The sequence below is a fragment of the Dermacentor variabilis genome, chromosome 10, assembly GCF_050947875.1.
Source record: "Dermacentor variabilis isolate Ectoservices chromosome 10, ASM5094787v1, whole genome shotgun sequence".
NCBI lineage: Eukaryota > Metazoa > Arthropoda > Arachnida > Ixodida > Ixodidae > Dermacentor > Dermacentor variabilis.
The window spans coordinates 82,180,539-82,201,167 of NC_134577.1; the positions used below are offsets into that span (position 1 = coordinate 82,180,539).

General features: G+C 50.1%; 1 protein-coding gene across 2 annotated transcripts in view; it reads left to right on the top strand.

The window, feature by feature from the left end:
- The window catches only part of LOC142560729 (protein O-linked-mannose beta-1,2-N-acetylglucosaminyltransferase 1-like), a 288,835-nt gene that overhangs the window by 172,396 nt on the left and 95,810 nt on the right, over positions 1-20,629 (top strand). For both annotated transcript variants that reach the window (XM_075673024.1, XM_075673025.1), the window contains one exon: positions 10,165-10,231. The gene's annotated coding sequence lies outside the window, so the exon portion shown is untranslated. The remainder of the gene's footprint in view (positions 1-10,164; positions 10,232-20,629) is intronic.

Genomic DNA, 20,629 nt, shown 5'->3' on the forward strand with positions numbered 1-20,629 from the left:
GGTTACGTAAATTTCACGCATTAAATTGGAATAAAAGAAATTCACCGACGATTGCGATACTCCCTAATGCGAAATTTGAGCGCCGCTCTATACGTGTTTTCATTTCGCGATATATTGGCTGGCGCGGACTATCTGTCGGACAACCGTGCGGCACGTTCGAAACGGAGCGAAGTGTGGCGCGTCTGCCTCGCGAATCGGCAGATCGCGAGAGGCAGCGCGTGGATGCGATTCACAGCAGCCGCCGCAGACAGACCTTCGCTCATGCAGTACTTTCTTTCCATGCAGACGACGCGCACTACTCTGGCGCCATATCATAGCCATCGTCGCCGCACAGCCCGTCTTGCTCGGCACAGCGCTTTTCTTCTCACGCTTTCTTTCCACGAACGACGAGAGCAGCCCTTCGCCACGGGGAAGTCGTGCCAACAGTGCCAGCGGCAACACCCAAAGGAGCGCCACATCGGGCCTTACTCGTAGCCGCTCGCCATCGCCCCTTACAGGAGCAGTGATCCACGTCACTCACGCTGTTACTGCGGTCTAACCTCAGCAACAGACGCCGCGGACGAGCGCAGCTCTCCCTACCTCACGGCAACCTCTCCCGCCGCCCTTTCGAAGAGAGAGTAAAACATCTTTATTAATAATATTTGAATGGCGAGAGCAGTGTGGGAGGAAACGCAGATGAGATCTCCCACGCGGCTGAGGATACCGTGGCCCTCCAGCAATTCAGCGCACGCGCAGGCCGTCTCCCCTTCGCTCCTCCTCCACTTTCCGTCTCATGGTTCCGCTGCACTCTCCAGCGTTTTCCTCCTCCTCTCTTCGCCATGGCATTTCATCTACGGCTGTGCTGCGCCTCTAAAACAAACTGCAATAGTTTTACGTGATAGGGTCTCAAGGTGCAGCAGGCTCAAAACCAGTCGAAAATAAACGGATGTGGTGTTACGTATACACAACCTCTGAGTAAAAGCCAATTGAAAAAGAAATAGGATAGGCGGCGGTTTCTGTAGCGGCTCACTACCCTCGGCGCAAGGGTCAAGGCATACTTGCACTTTTAGTGACGTCATATGTCAGCCGAAGCTGCGCCGAAAAAGAAAGAGCTACGCTGCATGGCACCCTTCACATCGTCAATCTGTCGTGGATGCAACAGTGCGTGGCGTTGTGCGGCGTTTCCGCCACCCGCGCCGCCTCGGCCATCAGCGTCGACGCAGTTCCTCGCGAGTGTCGTAATACGGTGTCCCCGCGAGTCCCGCCTATCGCTTTTCTCTTTCTTATTCGACCTTAATGTCACTTTAAAGCCCCTGCGAGTGGTTTGAGCCGCAAATTCATCAGTCGTTTAGTGCCTGGACGAATGCTTGGCCGCTCACTCTCGACGACTACGTACGCGTGTGAGGCCTTTGTTAAATTTGAGGCGATCGTTGGTCCGCCCCTCGTTCGTTTCTCGTTTGTTTCGTTCATTTCTTTCTTTGTAGCTTATGGTGTCTGTCGTGCTTAACCCTACTCCGACCGGTTTTCTATAGCTGCGCAGTGTGTATGCGCGCGTGTAGGCAACGATGATTATCGCTGGCGACGTCACTCTCGCTGTACGAGTGCATCTGAATGCCCAGCCGAAAGTCGAGCGTGATCGACCGACTGATTCGTGGAGTTCTGCGTCCCAGAGCAACACAAGGCGCTGTATGTGAGAGACGCCGTGCAGGATGGCTCAGGATTAACTTTGACCAGCTGGGACTCTTTCAAACGTGCACGTAAATCCAAGTGCACGAGCGTTCTTGCCTTCCGCCGCGGCCTGGAGTCGAACCTGCGACATCAAGTTCGGCAGCAGAACGCCATAGCCGCAGCGGCGGGTTGAGTTTAAAATGAAACGGAAGGAATAATAATAAGAAGGAGAACAAGAACAAGAAGAACACTTGGAAGACAAAGGCATAGCCTGCGAGGGACGAACAGGAGGAATAGGCCGATGTCAGCGGGCCGGTGCTCAAAAGTTGCCAGTTAAATTATGCACGAGCACGCCCGTCGTTACGGGGGGAGTGCGCGTCTTCGGCGAGCCGGGCATGCATTGCCTCCGGGTCACGAGACCTCTTTTGTTAAGCACCCACAGAGAGAAGAAGCGAGCAGGCAGCGAGCGCACTGCCGCAGCGACCCAGTGATCCGGGGCGCCGTTCGTGCGTGCTCGAAAAAAAAAAAAAAAAAAAAGAACGGGGCCACGACGGCATGGGCCGCCCGGTCGGCCTAGAGCTCTGTTCAGCTGTGCGTGCCGCACGCCTTTTGACCCCTCGGGTCTCGCTTTCCGTTCTTCGTTTCCCTTTTCTTTCTGTTTTCGTTTTGTTTTCTTCTGCAGGACGGACAGCATGCCTGCGCGTGAAAAGCGTCGGGAACTGGTTGCGCCGCGGACGTCCGCGTAACGAATGATTCGGCCCCCGGGGGAGGGTGAGGGACGAAAGCGTCAGTTTGTTCGCTTCGCTTGTTTCGCTTCCTTGTTTGCTGCCCGCCCCCAATCTCGGGCCATCATCGCCTCTTCCTCGCTGTTTTTGTCTTCTTGTTTTCTTCGTCGACGATACCGTCCCGTCGTGTACGCCGCGATGACTTATTTGCTGCGTACACACGCCCCCCTGTCTCCCAACCCGCTCTCTCTCTCCTCCCTGGACCTCTTACTACACCTTCTTCACTTCCCTTTCAATCGCCTCCTCGTGTCCCTACGGCCGACGCATGTTCGAACGATGTCCCCGTTTCTGTTTTGCGCGCGGCGTTCGTTGTCCCCGCGAGCCGTTCTGCCCTGGGGGTCGCGCGATGGTCAGCTTCCCCTTGACCAAGCACTTTCCGGTCGACCCACACTTCGGCGGGTCGCGCCGGCAGCCCTGTCTCTGTTCATGCCCGAGGCGCGGTTGACTTGCCGCCTTGCTTTATGAGACGCGTGGGTCGCGTGGCAGTGCGCCAGAGCTCAGGTCGTAGCGCGCCCCAGCGCAGGACACAAGAGGCATGACGCGTTCGCACGCACGTACACGCTGCGCCGTGGCGGTGTTGGTGGCGCTATGCTACGCCGTGGTGCCCCGCGGTGCCGTTCGCCCGAAAGCAACCCGTTCGGTCCGGAGTACGCCGCTTCACTGGTCGCCGTTCGATGGTTGTCTGCGCTCCCGTAAGATGTATACACGACAACAGCCGAAGAGGAGCTGCGTATATATATATATATATGTATATGTCTATGCTATATATATGTCTGCGCTCCCGTAAGATGTATACACGACAACAGCCGAAGAGGAGCTGCGTATATATAGTTTCCTACAAAAAAAAATGAAGCTGTATGGAAATCAGTCGCTGTGGTGGCCTACGGGAGCCGAGATGGGAATCGTGGGTAGTATATAAAGTGTACGCGGATTCGCCTAAGATCCGTGTTTCTGGCTTCGAATGACTTTGTGCCCTTTCTTATCTTATCGGCGTATAAAGTCCGTTTCGTTTGCCCCCCTGCTAACGTCCTCACCTTCTCAAAGGGCAAGTACGAATCGGCGATAAGGACGAATAAGCTCTTTCTTTTCGCGGTCATTCTTCGGCAAGAAAATGTGGTGACAGCTGCGGCAGATGGCACGAAAATGAATGCACGAAGCTTACCTTTAATAGCTACCGCTGCGAAACTCCCGTGCCGGATATTTCGATGCGTACCAGGTGGTCATAACCGGTACACAGATTTCCACTGTCTACGGTTTCTCTCATCGCAGGCGTAGCGTAAGGAATTTGAGCTCGATTTCCTGCACACTAAAACGCTTTTTTTTTTCTGCTATAACGGCAATGACGTTAGCCATGAAACATACCAGCGCGAGTAAACGAACACTGAACTATAATATTAGTTTAAGCTAGATTACTAATAACTAATTCGTCATTCGTAGCGAGAACAGAGCGAGAAAGTAAATGGAAAATGGGAATGGCACCGTCTATTCTGGATGCTACGGTTGTTCTCGTGGGACGTCAGTACTGGCTAATTTACACAGAGAGCGGCAGAGCGGGAGGTCCCGGCGGGAGGGAGAGGAGTGATCACGTCAACTCGTCCGTTTCGACGCGGGACATTCAAATTGAGGTGCCGCAGCGGAACCTTCGATGGCCGTTCTCTGCACGCAGCAGTCGTATATTCGTACGCCGAAAACGATGATAAGGGCTCTTGACGAATAAATCTATCGATCTCTATGTAACTCGACTTCATATTTTACTTTACGTGCCCGCGTTCGACAGGAAACCGGAGGCATTCGGTTCTTCGCGACGCCGCGATTCGCGTCGCCTCGGGAGGAACAACGTCGTTCAATATAAGTCGATGCGCGGCTCGAAACGAGGCCAGCAAAGTTATCCAGTCACGCGCGCATACGTTCGCGTCCTTTTAATAGCGCCCGCCGCCGATCGTGCTGCGAGAGTCGAGACGGCTCGCCTGTTCGTACCGCACGCAACGGCCATCCGGCCGACGAAACGGAACCGGGTCCGTCAAGTCACGGCGCGGTCCCGCCCTGGGCCGCCACCTCTGACCGGGGGTCGAACCGCAGTGCACGCGCGTGTCGGCGAAAGCGGGCCTAAAGATTTTACCTGGGCCGCCGGTGGCCTCCTCTTATCCACGTATCTGTGTGCGCTACCTCTCGGCTGTTTTCTGCGGCAGCTGTGCCGATAGACTTTCGTATGTATAGCGATTCCGTGACAGAACGGAAACGTCAGCCGGGCTGTGGTTGGCCGGCGTTGGCCGGCTGACGTTTCGACGAGAGGACTCGCGTTTCTTTTTTTTTTCTTTTTTTTTCTTTTTTGCCACGGCGAAGTCGCGTCTTCTCGTCGAAACGTCGGCTCTACGCGACATTCGTTGTTCGCCCGCCGTTAGCCCTTGTAGTGTCCATCGTGTCGTATGTACTGCGCGGTTCCGGCACCTCGAAATTCTCATTTAAGCGCGAGTATTTTGCCGCGTAGCCCGGAGTAGCGCTATTTGTACGTTTGAGCGAATTTTCGGTGGTGGATAGTTCAATAAACCAAGTAATTACTATACTAATTAAGTTAGTTATAAATCAAATACCATTTCCTTATTGCTGTTGTTTTCGTATACAAATGGACTCTCCGTTGCCATTAATAAAGGTGCATAAGTCATTTCAACTTTCCTTTATGTGTAACTGTGTTTGGGCATTGTGCAGGGTAAATCACCCAGAAGTTAATTCTGGGATTCTGCGTGCCAAAACCGCGATACGATTACGAGGCACGTTGTAGTGGGCGCTCCGGATTAATTTTGACCACGTGGGGTTCTTTACCGTGCGCCCAATGCAAGGCACATGGGCGTTCTTGCATTTATCTTTCTTGCCCCCTTGCAGAAAAGATAAATAAGTGCACGTGTCAGCACACGCAAAACTGTGACGACACAGACTTAGAGGAGTCAGTGAACGCTAATTTGGAATGCGGACATTCTCGTATCCCGCCATCCTGTACAGTTCGCCATCTTGTCAGCTCCGATCGACCCACTGGACTGCTAGGGTTCCTGTGGTCGGCTCAAAACACTGGCATAACGGGATTCGACCGTGTTTATACTAGCACCCACTGGACTAGATTTTCCTTCTTCGGCGTCACAGTCATCATCTTCTCTCTCAAGAGAGAGAGAGAGAGAGAGAGCGAGGAAATCGCTTGCTCGCGCGCGTCTATGAGTGTTTACTGCGGCCGATATCGCACCAATTTAGTGCAGGGTTTATAATATCGAGCAAGCTATCGCCGTGAGTGATTGGAGTTCTCAACGTTTGCCTATATTTCTTCCTAACAGATCTCCGTCTGGCTTCAAACTCGCCGCCGCAGGCATGTGCGCATGTGCGCGCTGCTTTCATCTCTCCATTCATTTATGAGTCGTGCTCGCTTACGAAAGCAAGGATCCACGGAAAAGAAGGGAGCGGTGTTCCTCAGCTTCTTTATGCACCGTACAAAAGAAAGCGTCGGACAAAGGCAGGCGAACTTCTTACTCTAAAAGCCTCGCGGCTTCTTCACACTTTCGTGCGCCACCATAATACAGGCGACAACGAGAGTTACTCTCTCTCTATCTCTCTCTCTTCTTGTTTTGAAAGCTCTGCATTTCGTGTTTCCCGTTTATTCCGCTGCTCTTATACTTCAAACCTTTCCGTAGAAATGCTGAACCCGTGCTTGCAGTTTTCAGCCCGAGCCAACCAGTGCTGCCCGACCGTAGGTAAATCATCCTACGTATATGTGTCTCGTGATTCTTCTTGACCGTGCGGTAGCGTTGTAGGGAATTCGATCTGCCATTCGTCCAGGTGTGGTCCAAGTTCACAGTAGGAGTGTTTCATCTTGTGTTTCAAGGCGAATCGGTCGATCGATCGATCGATCACTCACTCACTCACTCACTCACTCACTCACTCACTCACTCACTCACTCACTCACTCACTCACTCACTCACTCACTCACTCACTCACTCACTCACTCACTCACTCACTCACTCACTCACTCACTCAATCAATCAATCACAGCCACGGGCTCTGCCTTATCCTAAGTGTTCCTCCACGTGGCACGCACGTGTCCGTATACAGAGCGCGCTGGCTGCGTCCGCAGCGTCGCATTTGCATGCGGCGCCATCTGTCGTGACGCTCGTGCGCATGTGTGCGCGCGTGCTCGTCGGCACGGACTTTGGGGCTTGGTGTGTGACGCGCGAGAATATCCCGGTCTGATTGCGAAGCGCACCGGATTAATTTTTTTGGCCAGTCGAATATATTTAACGTGCGCCTAAATTTACGCACGCACACGAGCGGTTCTTGCATTTTGCCCCCCATCAAAAATGCTTCTCAGCTGGTCAGCACCGAACTGGAGACCTTGGAACGCCATGCCCACTGCGCTACCGCGACGGTTGATTATTCAAAAAAGATAATCGAAAAAAAAAATAAAGAAAGAACCTGCTAGGTCTGATAGGAACAAAATGGCGCGGAAACGCGAAATTATATGTTAATGTAAAGCTATAACTGCATTGAATAAAAAAAAAATGAAGTCGTGATTTTAAGAGTGCGGGCGCACGCACGCAAAGATGCAAATTTTACAGGGCGACCGGTTCTTCTCCGGAGGTAATCCGAGACGCTGGAGCTAACGCCCCTGTGGCTTGAATTCAAGGATTCAGACTGCGAAATAACGGGGAACAGAAAGCGCGTGGCCACGCTGAAAAATAATCTACAACTTTAAAAGTGAATAAGGACGTAAATTATTTCATGGTTCTCCTGCTTAACGCACTTTTATTTTTAGATAGTTAGGCAGGGGGAGAGGGCGGCGGGCAGAGCTTTGCCTGTTGTTCCATGTAAGCGGCTGGTGAAGAGCGAACCGCAATCGATGCAGATTTCTTTGGCCCCAATTAGATGTATGCGCATAATTTTGTATGCGTGTTTGAACGAGATATATGTCACGAGAGATATGTAAGCACCTGACTCTTACTTTTCTTCTTGCCGTGATGCTTCTCTGACAAAGTCTGCCTGTCCTGACGAAGCATTAATCAATGCATCGCGTGCATTGCATGCCGTCGCTCTCTTACTAAAGGGTACATACTACTGGCGTGACATTTCCGACTTGTATATATATATTTTTTTTCTTTTTTCTTGCCCTAAATGAAAGTCCATTGAATGTTCTTGGCTCACGAGACACAGACATGCCCTTTGAACAGAAGAAAAGACACACTGAGAAGCGTCAGAGCACTCTAGCTTACTGTATATACACTTTAAGACAAGTTTTCACCCTCATTATCTTCTCCCCGAAACAATAATCGCCATCTGTCTTGCGCTCTTTTCCATTCTTTAACGGTACGTGTACTTTCCTTTTCTTTCCTTTTTCTTTCTTCTTTAAGGTCACGAACGGTATTCCCGCATCAACGTTACGTAATTACGTTCTTGGCAGGAAGGCAGTGAGCGCAGAGCGTTAAAGAAGTGAACCGCCTGCACCCGGGATTAATGACGATCATTGTTCGGGGACAAGCTAAAACTCAAATAGTTTAATTTCTTTTTAACATGTGATACAATTGTATCTGTTGGCCCGTTTTGGTTGCGGTACTGTGGAGGCGGATGCCTTTCGAAACCTTCATATATAATCGATTAGTTCACGCATCAGAGGCGTGTGGCAGAATTCCTACAAATTCGCAAAAAAAAAAAAATATTCTAATGCAAGAAGTCCATCGCTCGCGTCGAGCCTTCGGTCGTGGCCTCCGAGATCCGTCTGTGCGCGCGCTCAGTAAGAAAGTAAGGCATCTCTGAGGCCACGAATCCGGCAACCGGCTTTCTCGCGGACACCTCCGCACACGTCGCCCGTTCAGAAGAGAAGAGGCGTACGCCGCCGTATAGAACTGGGCCACGAGAGTTTTGGAATTTCTCGAGCGAGAGTGGGATAACCTAGGACAGGGGAGGAGGAGGCGCCCGCGGCGTGTATACCGCAAAGCCCCGCAAGATCCCTCGGCATCTAGATCGTCCGTGTCGACTCTCGGTTGTCGTGAGCACTGTTGCATTGGAATGCCGCTTGCTCGCGTCTCCCACCTATGTGTGTGTGTGTGTGGGTGTTTGTTCTGCGCTGGCTTGTGTACGCGGCGACGTTCGAGCTCGCCGCTGCGACAACGTCTCCGCATTCAGCGCACTTATTTATTTCTGTTTCTCCCGATGGTTTCCGGACAGACAGCTGTCAGGTTTCGCGGTGGCCCGTTGTTTGTTTTTGTTTTCTTGTTTGTTGGTTGTTGTTTTTTTCGTCGCCGCTCTTTATTATGCGTAAGTTTGACGCGCGTGCTCGACGCGACAGGCCGGGCGCATCAAATTTGTTCTCGCTGCTCTTTCTTTCTTTTTTTTTTTTTTTTTTTTGCGGTGACGCGTCTGCGCTGTCAAAATCGCACGTCCTGCAGCTGGGCGATGTGACAGGATTAAGACGCCTCGAAGTGTGCCGTTTTGAACGTGCCTCCGGGTCCGCGGGTCTTTGGACGCCATTATGCATTACGTGTCACTGGAGAAGGCGCTCCGAGTGTTTCTTGAGCTATATGCACCCTCCCCCCCCCTCCTCCTTCCACCCCCCACTCTCACCTTCCTCGGGTCTCGCTGTCCCGGCCGGCAGCCGTGGCGCGATCCTTGTTTACCCGGTCGCTCGCTGACCCTTTTTCTTTTTCTTTATTACTTCGGGCATACGTCGCGAGCGCGTGGGGCTTGCCTTCGACGTGATTGACAATGACGCGCGTAATACGTTCGCCGGACAAATCCCGGCGCCACGTGTTACTCGATTCGACTTATCTTCAGCCGCCGTCCGGAATGCGTCGCGTCGTTTCCAGTCTTTCTCTCAACGGTCCTCGCTCGCCCCCCCCCAACCCGACAGTCCTGGCCCCGAGCGACGGAGGCAGTCGGGGAGGCAGGGAGCGCGAGCGAACAAAACGGCAAGGCTATAACCACGCGGTATAAAACACATTTCCGGAAATCTGTCCGCGCGAGAAAGGTGTGCGCATCGTGCAGTTTTTTTCATCGCAATGTCACTGCAAGCGCTGCCGCCTGCATATCCTCGCAATCTCGGCGACTCAGTTTCACTCGCCATGGAGCCTCGTGCTGTGTCGATTCCACGTATACACGAAGCTGTCTTAAGGGCAACTCCGGCGATTTTTCGATGTCCACTGAACTTAATAAAATTTTGAATATACGTCCTCTTTTACACTCTGGTTAGCTGCGCCAAACAATATGGCTGCAAGTCATTTAGTTTTCCTGGAAATGAATTTTAAAGGTTGGTTGTGTTCCCGACTCATGACTTCTTACTGGCCACCCTGTGTTTGTGACGTCAGAGTCTACACCGCCACTGTCGCCGAAATGGTCGCTGTCTAGTTCGGAGAATCTGCAAAAGCTGCCTGTGTCGTCAGGAGACGCCATCAGCTTCGCTTCTTTGGCGTTAGCGCCACGTGTTCTGCGTGTTTAGCACGCGTTCTGCGTGTTTTACACTATGGTTGTGCAGGGTCTGACGTCATCGGCTGATCGTGACGTCACACGAAGCGGCTACCCGTTTCGGTTTCAGTATCTCGTTTATTCGTTATTTAAAATTATTGATGAATTTCTAAACAAATTGAACCAGCCTACCGGTGACAAGACTGTCAATGCCATTTGAAAATGAGAATATCTTAATATGCTTTAAAATACGCCGGAGTTGACCTTTAACGCGGTGTTGTTCTCTATTGTATACTTACAGGTTACTTCTTGCGACCAAGAATATCTGCAACGCGGGACTGAGGCCGAGCGAGCAGCCGGAAACTGTGGTGAGTGTTTCTACAGTAAAATCCCTAAACGAACTCATTCTTTTTTTTTTTTATCCCTTTCTTTCACCGTCATCGTGAGAGTCTTGCTTGTTTTTGCATGGTCTCCTTCACGGCAACGCGCTTTCATTGGCAGCGCGTCGTCAGCGTGGGCATATTGGGCCCAGTGGTGTCGATCATTCGGTGCTGCTGTCGTTTGTTTTCCCGCAGCGGTATCATGCAAAGGTTTAAAGGCACCTGCAGTCTTGGTTCAGACTCCCTAATAGCAAAACAGGCCCGTGCGGGTTCTACAACAGCGCAAGCACGAAGTCTTATGCTGACTACAACATATGGAGGCTCATGGGATTCCTTTTCCTTCTTTTATTTTATTTTATTATTATTTTTTGACGCAGATGGTAATTTAATGTAGCCGCATATGAACGAAAGAAACGTCCGTTGTGGGAAACAAGAACAAACAAAGAAGAACATTTCAGTTACCGTTCGGAAGCCTTCCCCAAGCTGCTCGCAGGCGTTATTTTTCATCGAAGCACACCACTGTTTTTTTTTCAGTATACGTATATAACCAATTATATATAAGCTCCGAGCAAACGCCGTCAATATCCACGACGTCAATACGATCTGGTGAGGAGAACTTCAAGGCGGGTGCGTCGGCACCTGAAATTCGTTTTTGCTTCTATTCTGGCTTATCAAACCCATTACCACCGTAAGGAAGGTCGTTTTGCTATTGTAGTAGGACAATTTGCTATTACAGCACATAAATGAAAAAAAATAATAATGACGCTCTTTCCTGTTATGGTCCCTTCGAGGTCGGCAAACGTATGACACTTATTACGGCAGGCAACGCCGCCGCGTTCCTCAAGTCAACGTCGGGCGCTTCTTTGGCACATCAATCACTCGCTGCTGTTCCAACGCCCCGTGTTTACTGCGAACGACTTCGCTGTCTCTGGCGCGAAGTGTAGCCAGCGTATCGAGCACACACACACACACACTGAGACAGAGCGACGACCGACGACTTTCCGACTAGAGGCCGCGCCTCGAGGCTTGCGCAAACAAATTTACCTGCTGAGTAGCGGAGAAAACCGTGGATTCGCCGTCGCTTTCTCCAAGTGCACGTCATCTTCGGCTTCCTCTTATTAGAGAGGTTTAGTTTAGGGGACGCAAGCGGCTTGCGTACGCGAGAACTAGGCGCCACGGTACAGCGCATGCGCAGACCCAGACAGAGCGAGAGCGTCCCGCCGAGACGCGTTTTCTAAACGGGGAAAAAAAAAAAAAAAAAAAAGAGGGGGGGGGAGCGATTGCGTAAGAACCAGCGTATATAATGCGAGATAGCCATCGGCTCGCAAACTCGCTGGCTATACAGTTAGCAAGTTTTAATTACGTGCCGTAAAGTAATCAGTCACAGGCTTGATTTGTCAAATTTTGTTAATTAGTCGACTATGCCGCATTTATTTATTTCTCGTGCAACTAATGTCCTCGGGTTGTTCGAGTATAGTCCGGACCATGGAGTCGTGTTGGGCTGTCTGCCGCAGGAAGTTAAAAAAAAAAAGAATGTATCGTCATCATCGTCAGCCTTTTTTATATCCACTCTAAAGGATTCGACGAAAGCTTCTCCTACCGACCTCCAACACGTTACGCCCGCAAATTTCCTAATTTCGTCAGACCACTTAATTCATTGTCCTAATATCTAGATAATCTAATCACCTAGCAACCTAACCTAATACCTATAGCTCTAACAGATGACCGGTTATCTGCCCTACGCATCGCGCGGCCTGTCCGACTACATTTCTTCCTCTTCATACCAACTAGAATATCGGCCGTACCCCCCCGTTCGCTCTTCAATTCAGACCGCTGTCTTCCTGCCTCTCAACGTCACGACACCAATCATTTCGCGTTCCATTGCTGGTTGGCCGGTCTCTAACCTCTCCTCAAACTTCAAACTTCCTTAACCTCTAAGCTTGTAAGAACAAACAACTTACTGCGCAAAATACACGAAGGGCGGAATGAGAAATAGCAGGCTTCTGCTTGTAAGTATACAAACTTTGCCACTTTGCGCAGTGTGTGTATATATATATATATATATATATATATATATATATATATATATATATATATATATATATATATATATATATATAGGAGAAGCGGTGTTCGCGGCAAAAGCTCGGGTCGCTCAAGTTAACAGCAGCTTCTGCTTCGCTGCCGGCGTTTCTGTCTCAGACTGGAGACGACGAGTGGGCCTCGTGTACTGTTTGGTGTGGAGGTGGAAAGCGGGCGAGGGAGTGTCGAGAGAGAGAGAGAGAGAGAGAGAGAGAGAGAGAGAGAGAGAGGGGTAAGAAAGGGCGCCCGGATGTTTGAGCCTGTCCTGCACGGGGGCGAGCGAGTGTCGGAGGAACCGTCGTGTTTGTCCACTCCGTCGGCAGCTCGCTCCCGAACAAGTCCCGATCGTGCGCCTCGAGATGTTGCAGTCTTCGGCGCCGGAGGGCCGGCTATAGCCGGGACGGCGAGGAGGAGAGAGAAGCGGGCACGAAGCCTGCCTCGGCAGTCACTTGCCCGCTGTGTGCTCGGCTGCCCCGGAGGCGTGTGGGGTGGGGGTTGGCTGTGTTCTCAGAGTATAAAGCGTGTAATTCTCTTGCCTCGCTTCTTCTTGCGACTCCTTATTGGTTGTGGGGATTCGTACGTTAGCCCTACGCACTTCGCGGGCCGGGGAAGGCGCCTGTGTAAGCAAGCAGACTGGCTGTCTCGAGGAATGTTTGCTCCCGCTTCTGATTTTGTCTTTGTTTGCTGTTGTCTCCCACTCTCTGCACACGTCTCATTCACCCCTTTTCTTTTTTTTTTGTTACTTTTTGCTTATAAGCTGGGATTTTTTTTTTCTTTTCGACGTTCGCGCGCTGCTGAGCTTGCCTGCGTACCCGTCATTTGTTCTGGATCTCGGCTTGTGTAACGTGACATTCTTCCGTCCTAAGTGCCTGCAAATGTTTTCTTGAGCGCCCGGTCCGTACTTTAAACACAACCGAACGCTTGCAACAGGCGGCTGTACTCTAGGCAGTAGCGTTTTTGTCGGAAGGTTTCGTTTGTTTTACGCCCGCTATCTAATTGCCGATAGTTTGTCGCTTCTTATATAATAGTAGTGATAATGATAGTAATAATACCAGTAGTAGTGATTATGCTGACTTTCTCACCGTATATGCGTTATAGTAGAGGAGCTCTACGTAGAAGATGCTTTGCAAGAGCTTGACAAAAGCACGGACACCTATAACTGTAATACTTTCACATTAGTGCGGGTCTCCAGTCACCGAGCGTGAAAACTTGACGAAAACGTGACAGAAATGAGATGCACATACACAATCCCGCATTATAGAATAAAAAAGGAGGCTTAATAAACGGAGTAAGTTGTCGACAAATTTAGCCATTCAAGGAATTAGAAGATATATATATATAGCATAGGCAGGATAGACTAAATCCCGATCACGGGCCGAGTTTGGCTGATCGAACACTTTGATAACGTTGGAGAAAGGAGATACCATATCTCGCGTGATTATGCGGCCACTCTTAACTTCTCTCGCGGATAGTGGGGCCCACGAGCGCGTTCTTATCGGGTGAGCGTGAATACCTCCGCGCCGCGCGCACACGTCGCCCACGTCTGACGTTCCGGCCAATAAACGTCTGGCTCTGCTCGTCCTGCGCACACAGTCCCAAACAGCTGTCGTCGCGCGCCAGAGAGTGCTTTTCTCTCCCGCGCAATATACGATATAGAGAGAGAACGTGGGCACGCCAACGGCGGTGTCGTGCAAACAGGTGCGGCCCCGGTTATACGTATAGGACGTGGTACTTGGCGCCCCTTTCGGGTCGCCCGCTCCGCCCCCCAATTTCCGACTTCCTCGTCGTCGACCCGTCATCGCTGTCGTCCAGGGCGCTTGACGAGTGTCGACGCTGCTCCCCGGCAGTCGCTGTCCCTCCACTGCAGCCTTGTCGCCCGCGCTCTTCGAGCAGAGGAACAACGTCCGGTGTAGTAGGAGAGCACTTGGAACGTCCCGGCTCCGCTCTTCGCCTTCCGTATAGGCGTGTATCTGTGTCCGTGCTTGCGTGTGCTTGTGCGCTTGTGTGTGTGTGTGTGTGTGTGTGTGCGTGTGTGTGTGTGTGTGTGTGTGTGTGTGTGTGTGTGTGTGTGTGTGTGTGTGTGTGTGTGTGTGTGTGCGTGCTTCCGTTTGGTGCTTGTGTTGGTGTGCATGCGTGTGTGCTTGTGTGTGTACGTTTGTGCGTGTGTGGGTGTTTGTGTGCATGCGTGTGTGTGTGTCCTCGCGTGTAGGTGATTGTGTGTGTGCGTGCTTGTGTTTGTGTGTGCGTACGTGCTCGCGTGTGCGTGCTTGTATATTTGTGTGTGAGTGTGCGTGCTTTCGCGTACGTGCTTGTGTCGGTGCGTGTGTGCGCGCGCATGTGCGCGTGCGTGTGTGTTCGCGTTCACATTCCCAATGCTATAGGTCTGCCTCCCCGAGACGTGTCCTCGACCCTGCAGTACGTATTACCTTCGCCCTCTATAGGCACCGGGTGGCCGCCGTAAGGCGCCAGCGGCGCATCAACCGCGTGCTGCCGCACGCGCAGCGAACGGCAGAAGTCAAAGCAGTCGACGTGAAATGAAGCAGACGACGGAACGAAGGCGTTCACGGTGCTTCCAGTGATTTCGCACTGCGGGTGCCGCAAGACGCATTTTCCTGTATCTGCGTTTGTGAAAGGTCGCCGCTTGTACGAGGCAGGCGACGTTCATGGCACCAGGTAATACATAAAATGGAAAACTATTGCAAATTGCGATGCAAATGCACCCCGCAGGCAGCGCAGTAAGCCAAGGCGTGGAGCGCGAGCACTTATATTCAACATGTTCTTTTACTGTGCACGTTAACGTTGTCACGTACTTAATCGTGTAAATGGGGGAAGAGCCCGAAAGGATGTATAAAATAAACTGTATAAAACACCACTGGGTATGTTCCCCAGGAGCCAACCGGGCATCTGCCCCTCTTCAATGAACCTTTTTTTGACCCTTGACTTGGGTCACTGCAAGTACCACAACATCACACCTGCGCGGTGACTTTCACGTAATGCGATTTTAACGCGACCGCGTTAAGGGCGCCGTGTCGCAGAAAATGCGGTGCCGGTGTCCCGCGTCCAGCGTCTACTGTCTTTTCCGTAAAAGTCATTCCGGACCAAATTCCTAACCACGCATACCCAAGCACTCCTCTATCACCAAAGTTGCTCGTACTTTATTTTTTTTTTTCATTCTTTACGAAGTTATTTCTCGGAATTGTGAGAACGGCAGCCCACAGACAAATGTAATCGAGAAAAATAACAGCGACAGCGCATGTCTTTAATGTTAGATCTACTCGGACTTAGGTTAGTGAGGGCCAGGATCCACCTCAATTTGAACGGAGGAAGAGTAAAATTGATCAAGAAAAAACAGGTCTACTTAGAGGCAGTAAGGGTAAAAGCAGACAAATTTAGGCTGGTACTTGCAAACAACTATCTAGCCTCAGGACAGAGAGATGATGATGATGATGATGATGATGATGACCTAGAGGTAATGAATGAAACCGTTACGAAGCTGGCTTCAGAGGCAGCAATTGAAGTGGGTGGCAAGGCACCAAGGCAACCAGTAGGCAAGGAGGAGGAGGAAAAAGTGGAGAAGGAAAGGTAGGGAGGTTAACCAGTTTAGCTTAACCGGTTTGCTACCCTACACATGGGAGAGGGAAGGGGGAGATTAAAGATGGGGAAGGGGGAGAGGGAGAGAGAGCACATAGCACAGCACACACACATCGTCCGTTGGAGTCCATCAATCTGGCTTGGTACGTGACATCACTCTCACAGCCGCTTGTCTAATCCAGTCTCTTTCAAAAACCGAAGTAGTCCCTTTGTCGCCTTCACCTGCGATGTCTTCTGTCGGCGGCATGTGAAAATCGTGTCGAGGGACAATGGTCTACTGTCAAGGTGCGCTAGAACAGATGCCAGGGACTGTCGCTGAACATTATATTCAGGACAGTCGCACAGAATATGATCCAGCGTCTCCTCGCAAAGACAGGCATTACAGAGAGCGTTGTCGGCCATTCCAATGCGGAAGGAGTAAGATTTCGTGAAAGCCACCCCTAGCCATAAGCGATAAAGCAGAGTCGCCTCTCTTCGGCGGAGTCCAGTTGACATATAGAGATGCACCAACGAGGGCAGATGGTATTGACGGTTGCCCTGGTTGGTCTGGCTGTGTGGTGTGCACCATAGAGATAGCGTGATCTCCTGTGCAAGCACCCGAAGTCTGCTAGCTGCGTCGGATCGTGAAAGCGGTATGGCCTCTTCTTGTGCGTCTTCAAGAGCACAAGATGTTGGGTGGTCAGTCCTAAAGCTGATGGTAATAGCTTTTGCTGGGACAACCACAGCACCGGAAGAACACTGCATGTTTGTGGAACCATCAGTATAAATGTGTTCACTGTCCGCGTACCTCTCGTGCAGAAGAAGCAGAGACAGTTGTTTCAGCACAGGCGACGACAGTTCAGACTTTTTCCCGATTCCTGGTACACTGAGATGGACTGTGGGGCTGATAAGACACCAAGGGGGTATCGATGGTTTAGATGCAGCGGTGAAGCCCGATGGAAGTTTGTCGTTGTATTTGATGATAGTTGTAGAGAATGATGATTGGTGCCTGTCTGAAGGTAGTGCTGCAAGGTGGTGATAGGTGGCACGTGCAAAATGTCTGATGTGCGTTCTCAGGGCTTCCACCGTAATGTGAGTTCGCATTGGGTGGTCCCGAGCAATCGCAAGAGTTGCCTCTGTTGACGTGCATCTGGGCAAACCAAGGCAGACTCTGAGTGCTTGAGCTTGTGTTGCCTGCAGAACACGAATATTTGTCTTGCAGGTGTTGGTCAGTACAGGTAGACTATATCTTAGAAAACCGAGAAAGAGAGCTCTGTAGAGTTTAAGCATTGCGTCTACTGACATCCCCCACGTCTTTCCTGTCAAGTATTTAAACACCTGGGAAGTTGCTGTCAGGCGCCGTTTCATGTAGGCCACGTGCGGGCTCCAACAGAGGTCTCGGTCAATAATTACGCCAAGGAATCTGTGGGTTCGGACATAGGAAATGGTCCGCCCATTGATTGAGATGATATAAGGCGTCATCGGTTTGCGAGTAAATGCTACTAGTGCGCATTTTTCTGGTGATATGCTGAGACCCTGTTTACACAAGTAGTTCGCTGTCAAAGTGGCCGCTCGTTGAAGTCGCGCACGTATCTGAGGACGTGTGACTGCCGAAGTCCAGACACAGATGTCGTCAGCGTATATTGAAAGTTTGATGGTAGTTGGCAAGTATTCAGCAAGTCCAACAAGAGCGAGGTTGAATAGCGTCGGGCTGAGAGCACCGCCTTGAGGAACGCCCCTGCTGGTATAGCGTCGCGCAGTTGGGCCATCGTCAGTTAACACAAAGAATGATCTTGCAGATAGGTAACTTGCAATCCACAAAAAAACTCGACCACCTAGGCCAACCGTCGCAAGGGCGTCGAGAATAGCCTCATGTAATACGTTATCGTATGCCCCTTTCACATCTAAGAATAAAGCTGCAGATATACGCTTACGGGACCTTTCGTGCTGGACAACCAGTAGGCAAGCTCTCCCAAGTAACAAAGGACCTAATAAAGAAACGACAAAGAATTAAAGTGTCCAACTCAAGAAATAAGACAGAATTCGCGGAACTGTCAAAACTGATCAACAAGGCGAAAATAAGTGATATTTGAAATTATAACGTGAAAAAGAAACTTGGCATAGGACAAACCAAGATGTATGCACTAAAAGATAAGCAGGGTAATATCATCAGCAGTCTCGAAGATATTGTAAAAGCAGCGGAAAAATTCTATACTGACCTTTACAAAACCCAGACGACTCAGGAATGCTCTATTCAAAACAATAATGAACAGTATACAGAAACTCCTCCTATAACTCGAGATGAGGTCTAAAAGGCCTTGCAAGGCATGAAGCAGGGAAAAGCGGCAGGAGAGGATGGAATAACAGTCGATTTAATGAAAGATGGAGGAGACATAATGCTAGGAAAACTGGAGGCTCTCTATACGTAGTGTCTATCGACTTCAAAGGTCCCAGAAAACTGGAAAAATGCGAACATTATACTAATCCACAAAAAGGGCGACGTTAAAGAACTAAAATTATAGGCCCATTAGCTTACTCCCAATATTATATAAAATATTTCCCAAAATAATATCCAATAGAATATGAACAGCACTGGACTAAGGATATGAACAGCACTGGACTAAGGGAGCAGGCAGGCTTCAGGAAAGGTTACTCTACAATGGATCACACCCATGTCATTAACCAGTCTATCGAGAAATCCGCAGAGTACAATAAACCTCTCCATATGGCTTTCATAGATTACGAAAAAGCATTTGATTCAGTAGAGATACCAGCAGTCATAGAGGCATTGCGTAATCAAGGAGTACAGACCGCCTACGTAAATACCCTGGAAAATATCTACAGAGATTCCTCAGCCACCTTAATTCTACACAAGAAAAGTAGGAAGATACCTATAAAGAAAGGGGACAGACAAGGAGACACAATCTCTCCAATGCTATTCACTGCGTGCTTAGAAGAAGTATTCAAGCTATTAAACTGGGAAGGCTTAGGAGTAAAGATCGACGGCGAATACCTCAACAACCTTCGGTTTGCCTATGATGTTGTTCTATTCAGCAACAATGCAGACGAGCTACAACAAATGGTTGAGGACCTTAACAGAGAGAGTGTAAGAGTGGGGCTGAATATTAATTTGCAGAAGACAAAGATAATGATTACCTGGCAAGGGAACAAGAGCTCGAGATCGCAAGTCAGCCTTTAGGGTCTGTGGTGGAGTACGTTTACCTAGGTCAACTAATCACAGGGAACCCGGACCATGAGAAGGAAATTCACAGAAGAATAAAAATGGGTCGGATCGCATACGGCAGACATCGTGAGCTCCTGAATGGGAGTTTACCGTTATCCATGAAAAGGAACGTATACAATCAGTGCATTTTACCGGTGCTGACACACGACGTGGAGAGTTGCAGGCTGACAAAGAAGCTTGAGAACAAGTTAAGGATCGCGCAAGAAGGCGGTGGAACGAGGAGTGCTAGGCATAACTTTAAGAGACAGAAAGAGAGCGGTTTGGGATCAGAGAGCAAACGGGTATGGACGATATTCTAATAGACATCAAGAGAAAAAAAATGGTGCTGGGCAGTTCATGTAATGAGCAGACTTGATAACTGTTGGACCATTAGGGTAACGGAATGGGTACCAAGAGAAGGGAAACGCAGTAGAGGAAGGACGGCACGGCAGAAGACTAGATGGCGCGACGAAATTAGGAAATTTGTGGGTGCTGGTTGGAATCGGTTGGCGCAGGACAGGTGTAATTGGAGATCGCAGGGAGAGGCCTTCGTCATGCAGTGGACATGAATATGATGATGATGATGATGATGATGATGCAAACAATAACAGGAGATCGACCCACGCAAGAGGCCGCGTTTCTACTGGAAAACTTGCCTTCGTACATAGCGTTCGCCGCCAGCGTTTCCCGGTAAACGTTACGGTTACATAAACAGCAGTTGCTGGGAAGCTGTAAAAGCAGTCAGGGGGTCTTTGAATGCTATCGCGCGTCCTCGAATTTTTTACTTACAAATGAGGGTCGGCGCCGACGTTGTAGTTTTTCTTTTTTTTTCTCGACTCTCAAAAAGCGCGTTCTTGCCAAATATTACCTTCAACATCGCGTTTGTACTTTTTAAGGACTTTGCAAGCGAGATAGTGAGCTAACAGGCGTTGGCTGCTACCGAAGCGGTGCGCGAAGAGTGTTCTGATTTTCTTGTTAATCAAACAATGACGAAGTATTTGTCAGAAGACTGCAAAGCTTGTCAGAGTGACTGTAGTGGTTATGAGCGATAGCACGTGGGCTTGTGCGCATATCACTTGGCTCATATGGCACTCACGATGTCCGGTTGTATCTCTCTTAGATGGCGGGATAGAAAACCTTTCACGTAAAAGACAGAACGGAATGACGTGTGCAATTGTGAGCTGTGCGCTGCACAACCTTTACAGTGAGCTGAATATAACGAAGGATTTCGGACGCCCTGAGTACTTCGTGATAAAGGAGTTCGACTACACTTCTCTGACAGAACTGGCACGAATACGTTGCGTGCCACACAGCACGAGCTAAAGCACTTGCGTGCGCTGTAGCTTCCATTCGGCCACCAGGATGGAGGCTACCGCGTGGGGAAAAAATTGTGTGATGATGATGATGATGATGACGATGATGAAAAACGTTTATTCAACAGATTGAGAGTTTGCAGGCCAGAAATGGCCCTTTACATAGGTGGAGACCTTAGTCTGGGACCCCGCTGGACG